This window comes from Danio rerio, chromosome 25 (genome assembly GCF_049306965.1).
Source record: "Danio rerio strain Tuebingen ecotype United States chromosome 25, GRCz12tu, whole genome shotgun sequence".
NCBI classification, from domain to species: domain Eukaryota; kingdom Metazoa; phylum Chordata; class Actinopteri; order Cypriniformes; family Danionidae; genus Danio; species Danio rerio.
This window is the reverse complement of record NC_133200.1, coordinates 23774823-23788738: the sequence shown is the minus strand read 5'-3', so window position 1 is coordinate 23788738 and position 13916 is coordinate 23774823. Positions and strand designations below refer to the sequence as shown.

Below are 13916 nucleotides of genomic sequence, written 5' to 3'. Positions count from 1 at the left end.
TTAAGCACAGACATCAATTAGCCTATAAATAAATAATTTTGTTTGTTAAGCGCAAAGATTTGCTTCAAAACTATTTCTAAATTCAGTTCTAATTTCCAGCAAACGAATAAATGAACAACAATAACAAAATGTGCTCAAAAACCTGAGTTATATCCTAAAACACATGCTGTGCCCCATAGGTCTAAAACCTGACAGCTGGGCAAATCTAAGCTTGTTTTTAATAAAACAAATATAAATATGGATATAATAAATAATACTGCTAATAATAATAACATTATACAAAAGCAAATTGTTATGAATGAACTGAAAAAGCCTCCCGAGATGAAGACATAAAAGCAGTGATTTTTCATATTTATGTAGGCTAGAAAATAATATGTTTTGTAATATTTTAATCCTTTATATTTATATCCTATATCTATTCTTATTATATCCTATATATACTTATTATTTAATTTTTTTCATATGTAAAGATATTTGCCTATTGCTCTCTCGTGCGTATTAAGCAGTGCGTAAGCGAGGCGCAACTCTGCGCTGGAGTTTAGACCGGGTTAGTTTTGGTCTAATGAAAAATCTATTTTAGTTTCTCAAAATAGCAACGCGCCAGTACTACGCCTTACTTTTTGGACCAGAATGCCTATGGGCGCACAAATGAGCGCTAATGCATTTGCTATTTAAACAGCGTAGCGCAACGCCTCAAAACGACTCTTGGAAACTTAAAACCATTGAATTTAACAGAAAGAAACAACAGTTACAGGTTTCCAACATTTTTCAGTACTATATATCCTTTTTTTTTTGTACACCAAAACAAAAAACAAAATGGTATAGATCAAGTAAAGGGTGAGTAAATGATGATAATTCAATTTTTTGAGTGAATTATCCTTTTAAACAACACCAAAAATACTCAAAAGCACACAAACACCATAATAAAGCCAAATAAATCATCCATCAATGCTCTACAACCTACACAGAACAACACCTAACAAAAAAAAAACCCTAACAACCAGACAACACACCAAACCACACAAAACACCATAGTAATGCTGCAATAATGAGACCAAACACACAAATAACCAACAACAAAAAAAATCTAAGAACTCACTTAAAACACCCTAAAAACTACACAACACAATCAAATCACCTTAGAAATATCTAAGCGATGATTTAGGACTCCATAACAACCACACCACACACACAAAACAGTACCAATATACTGTACAAACCACACAAACACCCTAAAACCACCCAAAACACCATAACAACCACACAAAAAACTATCACTAAAACACTTAAAGAGACAGTTCACCCAAAAAAATGAAAATTCTGTCATAATGTACTCACTTTTTACTTGTTCCACATCTGTTTTTACTGTTGAATACAAAAGAAGATTAAAAATGCTAAAAAAAAAAAAAAAAAAACTGTAATTATTGACCTCCATAGGAAAAACATATATGGAAGTCAATGGTTACAGGTTTACAACATTCTTCCGTATTACATCTTCTTTTTTGCAAACCAGAACAAAAACAAGATGGTATAGAACAAGTAAAGGGAAAGTAAATGATGATAATTATTTTTTTTAAGTGATTTATCCTTTTAAACAATACCAAACATACTCATAAAAGCCAATTAAATCATCAAATCATTAAAAAATGCATAACAACATAATAAAACCACTCATAACACTGTATAGTAATGACTACTGTAAAAGTCACTCAAAACACCCTAAATTAAACTACTCTAAAACTCACAAAACCCACAATACCATAATGTAAAACCACTCAAAACACTCCAGTCCATACATATATAAAAAACAACAACCCATAAAACACTAAAACTAAATAATCACTTTTAAATGTGAACACAATTCATTTGTCATGTTTAAATAAAACACAAAACATTACTGATTATATAACATCTATCAGTAGTAGCCATGTGAATGAATAGAGATACGACAACATTCACCATCCGAATACAATTATATAATTAAAAAAAGATTACAAAAACAATGTTTTTGGGCTTTGTTTTTAAGATTTGCCTTCTATAAATAGAGCCAGTTAAGCTTTTGAATGAATGAATGAATGAATGAATGCTCCGCTATTATGCAAAATACATTTCCATGGCCCTTTGTCACACCCACTAACTGACCACACCCCTTCCTGAAAGTGTTTGCAACCTTCAGCTGCATTGTTACCCTATTATTCGGGGATTAGAGTCAAAGACGGTTAAGAAAAGCTACAGAAATCCATTTATAACAATGTGGAGAACTTGGGAAAGGGGGGAAAAATCCTTCTCAGAATGCATTCGGCTATTAGGAGAAAGCACAACAGGATTGGTAAATGAAGGCTGCAGAACAAAGAATGCTTTTGACGATTACAACATTGAAATGTGCCTGACGGTTTGGTTCAGAGAGGGTCAATCGATAGTTCCTTCAAACACTTTTGAGTGGAAGATTATCAAAAGATAAGATTATCAAAAGGACAGTTTACTCAAAAATTTCAATTTAGTAATCACTTACTCACCCTTCACTTCTTCTGAACCAGTTAATTTTTATTTTTATTTTTGCTCTGTTGAACAAAGAAGAAGATATATTATAAAGAATGTTGGAAACCTGTAAGGGAATTGTATACTATGGAAGTCAATGACTACAGGTTTCCAACATTGTTAAAAATATCTTTTTTTATCAATTTTTAAGAAAAGTGACCAAGTGGAAGCATCCAAAATACTCTTGATAGCATCATTTTTATAGAAATTGTGTATCTGAAAATGTTCAATGTACAAATCTACAGTGAAAGAGAGGACACCTACAAAGTTTGGAGAACCTGAAAGGTTTAATCTAAATTGTGGAGATCATGTCAGTTTTAAGACTGTTAAAGACCTTTTTAAGACCATTGCTTATGAATTCAATAGACTTACGCAGGGTTAAATGCTGAGAATTGTTTCGTACTTGACTCATCAAAAAAAAAAAATCTATTTTAATTATTTTTAGCTATATATTTTCAAAAATCTGTCAGAACAAGTAAGCTCTAGTTGTATATTTTTCAACATAGCATTTATTTAAAAAAAATAAATAAATATAATATATATATATATATATATATATATATATATATATATATATATATATATATATATATATATATATATATATATATATATATATAAATTATAATAATCTAAATGTATGGACAACAGTCTGTACAGGTCAGTGTCCCCATCAGGTAGTTATAAATGTATGGAGACCTTATAAATAAACGTTACTGCAAGGAAGATAAATAAAATATATTGTTAAATGGAGTATCTGCTGCGTAAAACATGCTGGATAAGTTGGTGGTTCATTCCGCTGTGGTGACCCCAGATTAATAAAGGGACTAAGTCGAAAATGAATGAATGAATGGATGAATGAATGAATAAATGAATGAATGAATGATAAATGTAGAGTTAAAAAATGAAACGTTATTGTTGGTCCTGACAGGGTAACTTTAAAATTATTGAGCCTGACTAGGTTTACTTGGAGATAGCAAAATCTTAAGACTTAAATAATAAACTTAAAAAAATAAGGTTTTAACCGATTTTAAACTGATTTTAGAGCTATAACATTTCCATAATTTTAAGGCTTTTTTAATTCCTAAAATATTGTGTTTGAATTTTAGGACAGCTTACAGTAAGCTCTCAGTACCCAGGCTTTTGTAAAGGTATACTTTTTGGGGTTTTATTAACGCTTCTTTAACTTGACCTATTTTAGCACTCTTTTAAATGTCTCAATTTCATTCATTCACTAAAATTGTTTTCGGCTTAGTCGCTTTATTAATCAGGGGTTGCAACAGTGGAATGAACCACCAATTTATCCAGCATATGTTTTACACAGCCGATGCCCTTCCAGCTGCAATCAAACACTTGGAAACACCCATACACTCTCATTCACACACATACAATTAAGGGCAATTAAGCTTACCCAAAGCGCATGTCTTTGGACGTGCGGGAGAGACCAAAGCATCCATAGGAAACCCACGCGAACACAGAGAGAACATGCAAACCTCACACATAAATGCCAACTGATCCAGCTGAGGCTCGAACCAGTGATCTTCTTGCTGTGAGGGGACATCGCTATGCACTGCGACACATTTTTAGAACTATTCTGAATTAAATTTTGGTCTTAAATTAAACTTTGAATTAAATTTAGGTCTTATACAGGGCTTAATGCTAAGATTTTTTTTTTTTTTTGGAAAGTGGAAAACATATGCTTGCCTTTTCTAAATTCTAATTTAGTTTCTTTTAGCCACATATTTTTACAAATCTGTCAGAACAAGTAAACTTTAGTTCTATACATAGTTTTTCAACAAAGTTTTTCTTTAAAAATAATAATAAAAAAAAAAATTCAATAAATTAAATGTCAACAGTACAGGTCAGTGTCCTTGCCAGGTAGGTCTAAATACATGGAGACCTTTCAAAGAAATGCAATTTCGTAATTTAAATTAAAGGATGCATGTTATAACAAAGATTATAGAATACACAAGACATGTCACTTGTATATTTTTGAACGGCGAAAAGTGTATTGGTCAATATGGAGAATAAAGCCCCACCTACAAGTACAGGAGCCAATCATTGATCGCTATTTGGCAAATAAAGCCCACTATCTAGTAAAGGAGCCAATCATCGATCTCTCTGGACTGACGATTCTCCGGGGGAATGGCTCAGACCAGACGTGAGTTTCTGCAGATTTTGTGTGATTTAGATGTGATTTAGACGAGCATACTGCCCGAAAGGTGTTTCAAAGATGGCTGCCAAGTGAAATGACTTGTCTTAAAGCACTGGTGTCAAACTCAGTTCCAAAAGGGCCGCAGCTCTGCACAGTTTCATTCCAACCTTAATTAAACACACCTGATCAAACTAATTGAGTCCTTTAGGCTTGTTTGAAACCTACAGGTAAGTGTGTTGGAGCAGGGTTGGAACTAAACTGTGCAGGGCTTCGGCCCTCCAGGAATTGAGTTTGACACCCTTGTCCTTTGGTTATAGGCTCTGGTTTGCTATAAATATGCATAGTGAAGATAATGGCCATATAAATTTATATCTACACAACGCTTAAACATTTTTTGGTGTCTATTAAGTTGTTAATATTAAAATGAAAATGGGCAGTTCCTTATGTCATCAGTTTATTGTTAAGATAGTTAACAACATAGCCAGGAGGATTAAGTACACTGTCCCCTTTGATGTTTTACCCGATGTGTCCTAGGGAGTTTGTTTTCCATATCAAACTTGCGAAGTCTGAACTTACAAGGAGAGGATGCAAGACTGAACTTTGTGTAGGCAACTTAATATTGAGGAAAAAGCTCCAATCAGATGTCTCCATTTTCCCCCATCCACACTAACGTGCAGCAATATTTTAAAATTAAAACAGCCTCTTCAGCAATTTCAAAAAGCTTAGTTTTCGGCGCTTGAAAACACTACGGAGTAGTGTGGACGGATGGTGTAACCGTTGCTAAACTTGTGCGTTTTAAAACTAAAATGTATTAGTGTAAATGGGGCGTAAGTGACATCAAATTAATGGACAATGTATGTAAACCCATATAAACATACTAGAAGAAATTAGCAAAGTTAGTCAACACTGGAATGTAGACCTGAGCTAGCAGTGCTTAGTGAACAGGGCTGCCAGAAATAACAGAAACACTATGTATGAAATGTACACTGGGTAAAAAACATGAGTAGGAGAATTGTGGTGTATAAAAGCAGGACCTCTGGTTTGCTCTGGATTTTCTCTGCTTTATTTTATTATGATGGAAGAAAATAAAGTTTATCTTGTAGTAATGAAAACCTCTAGTCTGATCATTATTCGTTAATTTATAGAAAGACCGGGAACTACAACAAAATAAAATAAAATATTTATTATACAATATTTTACTATTTTTGTACATAAAATAATAATATATTTTTTTGTTTCTTTATTTCTGTATTTTTTGTTACACTTATTCACTTTTTATGCCCACGTTATATATTTATGTCCACGTTATTTATAGATTTGAATTTTAAAACAAACATTTGATGGATAAAAACTCCTCCTGTGCTCAAAAGAGAAAAAAAACAACAACTTTATACTGGTATTGAACAAGTAAAAGGTGAATAAATCATGACAGAATGTTCATTTTTGATTGAACTCTCTCTTAAACCCTACACGGACCTACCTGAGAGTTACAAGGAAGTGCATTTCGGAACCTAAACATCCTATCTTTCCTCTCCAATTTCAAAAATATCCAATGAAGCTGTTCTACAAAAGATATGACACACCATTCAATTGAGACACCGAGCCATCTTTTCATAGTGAGTCAGGCCAACACATGTTAGAAGCTTGATCTGTGTAATATCCCTCCTACAGCTACATTCACACCATATTACATACCAGACTATTGTAAATCACCCAGAAACAGAATTGCACTGCAAAGCCATCCACATCATGGACCACCATTGTGGGTGGTCTTTGAAATGCTTAGACTATACATTCTGTCTTGGTTAAACCTAAATGGGACCTTGTCAGTGTCCACAGGAGCTCTTGACAAGGATGAAACTGATTAAGGAAGCAACACCACGGAGCAAGATGGATGTGGCCCGTAATGACTTCATATCAGCCACCATCACTCAAGGGCTCTGGGGAGAAAGCTCCAGTCATTATTTACAGAGAAAACATTCTCTGTGGGGCTAACATGACTCTGCCTTTGACATTAAAGCTTTTAAAGGAGGGTAAAGAAGGTCAGGTGACAACCAAGACTGCCATGGCTTTAGCCAGGGTTCCCACCAATGACTGTAAAAAATATGGACGACGCGACAGCCCTTTTTCCCATTGAACGCCTTGAGGGCAAAACGCCTGCTTGACGGGCACAAACTGTCGCAAAAGACTGCTGAAATTGGAGCCAGACATGCGCAGAAGGATTGTCTGATGGAGCCAGAGGAGGAGCCACGAAAATGAGCGGAGTCGAGTTTCCAATCAAACGCTTTATGTAAAATCAACTACGCCCCCCGAACTTCTCAGCATGCGTTTGCTGTCATATCAACACAAATGGATGTAATAACGTTAACAAATATGAGGGTTTTATATATTCAATCGCGCCAGCTCCAGGCCGCAACAGATAACTTACTCGCGGCGTCGCGGGCTGATTCCGGCTCGCATGCGGCAGCGCCGGCTCGCTCGGCCGCCGCATCTGGCTCGATTGACTCGGGCTGGAATTGGGTAGTGAGTCCAGGCATCCGGAGTAGGTCTAGCAGAGGTAACATTAGTCAGTCTGAGCTCTGAGAGATAAGTCTCCGGCAGGCGAGAATCTAGCCGGAACTGTGTTTTGCTATCTGGGTGGCTAGGCGTGTATCAGCAAACTAATAAAGCCCGAAAAAAGCCCTGAACTTAGCGAATAAACAGTGTTCCACCAGGATCATGTATGTCAGAAACTATAGTTTACTGCTGAACTCATTTTGTCATGGTAAAATAACACAGAAATCGAATAATAACATTTCAGTCTACTTCAGTCTCCTGCCGAAGCTCAGACGCCGCGCTTTGAGAAACTGTCAATCACAGCTGTCAATCACGATGACACGCCCAGCATTAAATTACTGCTAAAAACAAACTGTTTACAAAAATGAAGATCTGCACCTATTTCAGCACAATAACCAGTGCCTTAATCGACCAGAACTATCTTTCGGGACATTTTATTGCAAGTGTAATATTTTTTTTAATTTGGGCTCAAGTCTCCTTCATTAACACGGAGGAGGCGGGCTTTATGACTTGTACTGCAGCCAGCCCCCAGGGGGCGATCTAACGACCGAAACCTTCACTCAAACGTAGGCTTGCGGCACACTTGGTTCCCACTCAAAAGACAAGCGTCAAATTTCCTGACGTTCGTTGAGTAAAAAGCTGAATTTTTATGACCTATAACAAACAATATAGGCAGACAAACATGTATTTTTAATCACGTTTTCACATTGCATCTGGTTCCGACACGTTGCATAAGCCTGAAACAAAGCTAGACTAAAAGTTAAATTAAATTATTTTGTTGAATTCAAGGGCCTGGTCAATTTTATCTAGTCTATAATTAATACAACATTGATTAAAACATTAAATAATGACCTATTGACATAAATCTAAGACTTTAAATATGAGACGTTAGTCTTTAGTATTTATACCAATTGCAGAGGGGTAAAAATTATAAATAGTTAAACTTAACAGTAGGCTAATTCAGCTTTCAGCAACCCATCTAGCTAAATGTACAATTTTATCATTGCCCACTTAAGCTGTATAAAATACACTTAACAGCCACTTTATTAGGTATACCTGTCCAACTGCTTGATAACAAATTTCTAATCAGCCAATCATATGGCAGCAACTCAATGCATTTAGGCATGTAGACAATCAAGACAATCTGCTGCAGTTCAAACTGAGCATCAGAATGAGGAAGAAAGGTAATTTAAGTGAGACAGAACATAGCATGGTTGTTGGTACCAGACGGCTGGTCTGAGCATTTCAGAAACTGCTGATTAACTGGGATTTTCACACACAGCCATCTCTAGGGTTTACAGAGAATGGTCAGAAAAAGAGTAAATATCCAGTGAGTGGCAGTTCTGTGGGCACAAATGCCTTGTTGATGCCAGAGGTCAGAGGAGAATAGTGAGACTGGTTCGAGCTGATAGAAAGGCAACAGTAACTCAAATAAGCACTCGTTACAACCAAGGTATGCAGAAGAGCATCTCTGAATCCAAAACACGTTCAACCTTGAGGCAGATGGGCTACAGCAGCAGAAGACCACACCCGGTGTCATTCCTGTCAGCTAAGCTACAATTCGCACAGGCTCATCAAAATTGCACAATAGACGATTACAAATGTCATAAAGCAAAAATCATCTCAGGCTGGTTTCTTGAACATGACAATGAATTCACTGTACTCAAATGGCCTCCACAGTCACCAGATCTCAATCATATAGAGCACCTTTGGGATGAGGTGGAATAGGAGATTTGCATCATGGATGTGCAGCCGATAAATCTACAGAAACTGCATAATGCCATCATGTCAAAATGGACCAAAATCTTGGATGAATATTTCCAATACCTTGTCGAATCGATGCCAAGAAGGATTAGGGCAGATCTAAAGGCAAAAGGCACTGAAAAATAGCTAACCACAATAGGCAAAACATAAAATATTGGACTAAAAAGCATTATAGATATTACATTTCGATAAATAAATGAGAACATTTAAAATGATAAACAAAACACCTGACATCCCATAACGAGCACAAAAATATGTAAAATGCTATCACTTTTAATGTCTGGAATAGACCTGTTCTGCGCTAGCATTCATGACCTGTTAGAACCCTGTTTATTATAATTTATTGACATTAACATTTTTGTGTGAAGCTGCTTTAATACAACTCAACATTCGTACTTATTGTGCACAAAGTTTGTTTTACCACAAAGACACATTGTTGTAAAGTTTTTGTCACTATTTTGTCAAAATGCAATTGTCGACGCTGAACTATAGTTGGCGCTACAATGCTAACATTAACACTAACAAACTTAACCGACCGTCGTTAGATTCGACGCTGCTAAAGTATTCTGAACGTCTGAATGCTAAATGCTGTTTTCTGACCCTAATTATAATAGCAAAAACTTTAAAATCACATTCTTAAGTTTGCATATACACCTCAGCTCAGCTATGTCCTCGGGTTTTGTCGAAATTAGTAAGTATGATCAAATTCATAAAACATATAATTTGGCATGTGCCACACAAACGCTAATTTACGAATACAGATGGTAACCACCATAGTACATTTTAATAATGCGTGAAATAGTCAAACGTCACAATCTAATTCTTTCTAAGACCAAAAACTGTGAACGTTGTTTGTTCTAAGTCCAAACATCGTCCATTTAACACGTGTGACGAGGTTAATAGCATCGAGAGAGGAGTATACTACTATAATGGAAGTTTTATGAATGAAACACGTGTTAAACTGTTTAACTAGATTGTTTTTAATGGCGTATGTGAAACGCACATTGTTTTGATAACTCACCACCTCCTGACATCAAATGGAGACGCAAGGATGCCCCATGCGTGCACGCGCACGTCTTTTCACCGGACCTTTACGAAAAATTATGAATGATTGTGTGAAGTGGAGGGGCCAGAATGCCACAGCAAGAATGTCGCTGGTTCGAGCTTCGCTGGTTTGAGCCTCGGTTGGGTCAGTTGGCATTTCTATGAGGAGTTTGCAATGCATGTTCTTTTCATGTTCGCTTTGGTTTCCCCCACAAACCCAAAGACATGCGGTGTAGGTGAATTGGGTAAGCTAAATTGTCCGTTGTGTATGTGTGTGATGGCTTGGCGGTTCATTTCGCTGTGGCGACCCCAGATTGATAAAGGAACTAAGCTGAATGAGTGAAGTGATCCATCACCACTGTCTGTTTTTATTGAAGTCGTGAATGCAATATGCTTGAATATGCTATGTTTACTGGTTAGTATATTTACATTGCATTATTTTCTATCTTGATATATATAATATATATATATTTAAAAAAATCTAGTTTTTTAGTATTGTGCATCTTAAATAAGTCATAATTTAATAAAGCGTCAAAGGACCATAAAGTATCCTTACCTTGAATCCAGATCCCAAAGTCCTTTTTTCCACCTTGGTACCCTTTGCAGAGCAATATTCCTTAATATTCAGGATATAATTCCAGTTTCTTTAGAAAAAAAATGTGTATTCACAGGTATAACACACTGGAGTTAAACTTTGGAATGACCATATGTTCAATGTTTTGAAAGTGAATTAGGTTTTGTCTGCACACTGCATGCTGTTTCTGCAGACTTTGACCCTCTTTTTAGTGGCCACAATATCTTTGTAACATACTTCGGCAGAGAAAAAAGGCACAAGGAAAGTGCTGTTGTAAGATAGGACACCTCTTGGCTGAAGTTCAAAGCAATGGCCTTTGATCACTGATACGGAACATCACTGGGGTAAATTGATATATGGTCTACCCTGCATTCACACAGAACTGGATAGAGAAAGGTGATTGTACAGGGGCGCGTAAAACTAATAAAATAACATAAAGTAAAAACATTTTACTGCTGAACACATAAATGCACATATTTTGCATGCATTTTACAGGGAACACACAATATATATTCCATTAAGTTGCATTCAATAACCTTGCCTCATCTCTTTAAAAGCAGAATAAGTGTAGCTATAGCAACAGAGTAAAATGTATATATGCGCTATGTGTCATACAAACCAGCTGAAATGCTAAAGTAATTGGATTTTATACATGTGAACTTTTTCTAACACATTTTTTTTTATAGATGTGCAAGAATGCATCAAGAGGATGATGCTGTGCTAAGGTTTGCTGCATTAAATTGTATGTTAGCTTTGAAGGTAAGTAAATATGATCCCTGTTGTCCACTTCAGAACAACAAAACACAGCTTAAAGGGAAAGTTCACTCAAAAATAAAAATTCTGTTATCATTTACTGGAATTTTTTATAGTAGTTGTTAGGGTTGGGTCGATCTTATGTTTAATTTTTTCTTTATCTATTTACAAAAGTGCATTGTTTTCAGAATAGGTTTGTCCGTGCTTTCAGTATATTTTAATTTATTTTATCAGCATAAACATACTCTTTATAAATAACTGAAGTGCGTTTTAATTTGTTCTAGCCTTACTACGGTACAATGTCATTACCACTGCATTTTCATGACGTGGTTAAATCTCAGAAATTGAACAAAATAAAACACAGCAAGTTTTACCTGCTATCTATTAGTAACAGAGAATTTATTTACACTAGTATGGGATGCTGAAATGAAAGGCTGATTGCTTTACCACATTCCTTCTCTTACCAACAAACAAAAAAAGTACCGTTCAGAAATATCATGCAAGAGTCGAGTTTGCATGGATTCAGCGTTGTCCTCTTTATTTTCTGTGTCTGACTCAGGCTCAAACTAATATGGTCTCACATTATCTAGAGTCTATGGCAGGCCGTTTTAGCATTTAAACTTTTGTTCTGACTATGCATAAATATGGTACGGCAAAGGGTATTTAATGCTAAAATGGTTTACCATAACAGTCTTACAGACAGCGTGCAAGAGAGACATGATGTTTCCTGGTGACATGAAGCCAATCACAACACATTACGCCCCATTCACACGGGGCTTCAGCGTCAACGCTTGACTGAAGGCGTGTCTGAAGTTGGGGCTGAAACGATCGTCATAGAAGCGTCAGTCAATGAAATTCAGTCAGCAATAGGCCACTGTCTATCTTGTGTTTGCATACAGCGATCTGATTGGCTGACGCTTCCGTCGGCGCTTAAAGTTGAGCTAGTCCCAACTTCAGCAGCAAGCAACGCATTTGAAGCGGCGCCGACGGATCCAAAATGCAGTTCGGCAATGCCTGACGTCACCCATTCAAAGTGAACGGGAAGCGTTGACGCTGACGCCCCGTGTGAATTTCAATTTACTATAATATTCTATTTGAAGCTGCTTTGACGCAATCTACATTGTAAAAGTGCTATAGAAATTAAGGTGAATTGAATTGAATTGAATTGAATTGAATTGATCGACCATGCCATCGTCCATCTCTGATGGTGGATAGACATCATGATGCTGAGCCGGCATTGCAATTTTCATCTAACATTTCTTAATAGATTTTGGTCCACACTATACCACTAAAAACGTTCATCACGTGACCACACACACACTCTCTGTCATGTGCTGCAGTGTCTGCGCTCCAGCAGTTAGCGGGTTCTTAGAACACAAAACCCCAGAGAGCAGTGCACGTCAGACAGTTTATCAAGGATGTACCTCTGGATAGCATCTCACTGTAGTCCTTGAACGTGATATTTATTTAATCTTGTCTCTATCTAACGACTCTTTGGTCTTTTGAATCCATCAGGTAACGTGTTACAGCATCAGTACACTGCTTCAATCTTTCGCTTTCACGCTTGTACTTAGGCCGTACTCACACTATGTACAGTTGCCTCGAACCGGGCCAAAGCACGCTTGTCCCGTCTCCCGTCTCCCCCGACGGGCAATTAATCAATTAATCATTCTTACTGTTCAGTGAACGAAAACTGCCGTAGTTTATTAAAGACGCAAGCCCCTCACTGCACGACAGCTGCGCACCTTCAGCAGACCTCCTCATTCCTGCAGCACAAGGGTTTTATGATTGTTTATGAGCACCAAAAGTGGCGGATCTGTTCGGCGAAATATCTGGCTGCGTGTCCCCGCATCCCTAAGGGCTGTTTGGCGAAATATTTGACTGCATGTCACCGCATATCAAATGACTGAAACTTTATAACTAGAGAAATCTCAACTGTGCTGCTGAGTGAGAGCGCTTCTCACTGAACAGCGCAGCATCGATGACGTAAGCGTAACTGGCTCAATTTTGTGGTGTGAGTGTGGGCCATCGGGGGAGACGGGAGGGGGGACAAGCGTGCTTTGGCCGGTTCGAGGCAACTATACCTAGTGTGAGAACGGCCTTAAAGTCACGTCTCGCTTTCAGTTTCGGGCTATTGCGCGTTTTGCACTCACACGCAAAGCCCAAGTGAACCACGCTCAGGCCCACCTCTTCCAACCGGGCCAGGGCCGGCCAAGTAAACCGTGCCTGAGTCTGATTCAGCGCACTCACACTTCTTAAACGATCCGGGAAACGGGCCTAGGCATGGTTCAGATAGCAAAGCGTGTGTAGGCCCTTAGTCATTTTAGTGAAACCTCAGATACTCTTGGTTGGTTGCTGCTGGATGTGCACTTTTTTTACCAGCTAGGTTTGTCAACGCCATTATAACAACACATCACTCTACCTATTCATGCCAGAGTTCTGCGGAAAAAGTGATTGACAGGTGGTAATCTGCGTGTAGCTTATCTTTATTTATTTCTTATTTGGTTATCGGTAAAACAAAGACCATGCGGG

General features: G+C 37.2%; 1 protein-coding gene and 1 long non-coding RNA gene across 5 annotated transcripts in view; one reads left to right on the top strand and one right to left on the bottom strand.

Moving 5' to 3' along the window:
• The window catches only part of stra6 (signaling receptor and transporter of retinol STRA6), a 63140-nt gene extending 52370 nt beyond the window's left edge, over positions 1 to 10770 (bottom strand). The window contains exon 1 of one of the 3 annotated variants that reach the window (XM_021470528.2): positions 10614 to 10770. The gene's annotated coding sequence lies outside the window, so the exon portion shown is untranslated. Of the gene's footprint in view, positions 1 to 10016; positions 10080 to 10613 lie in introns of those variants that run through there. The other 2 variants (XM_073942312.1, XM_005170689.6) reach the window with 2 other exon arrangements.
• LOC110438386 (uncharacterized) overlaps positions 1 to 13916 on the top strand; it is a 53929-nt gene that overhangs the window by 1523 nt on the left and 38490 nt on the right. Inside the window, exons 1-2 of one of the 2 annotated variants that reach the window (XR_002456690.3) lie at positions 10123 to 10202; positions 11318 to 11390. This is a non-coding gene — a long non-coding RNA (uncharacterized lncRNA). Of the gene's footprint in view, positions 1 to 10122; positions 10203 to 11317; positions 11391 to 13916 lie in introns of those variants that run through there. The other variant, XR_012400406.1, reaches the window with a different exon arrangement.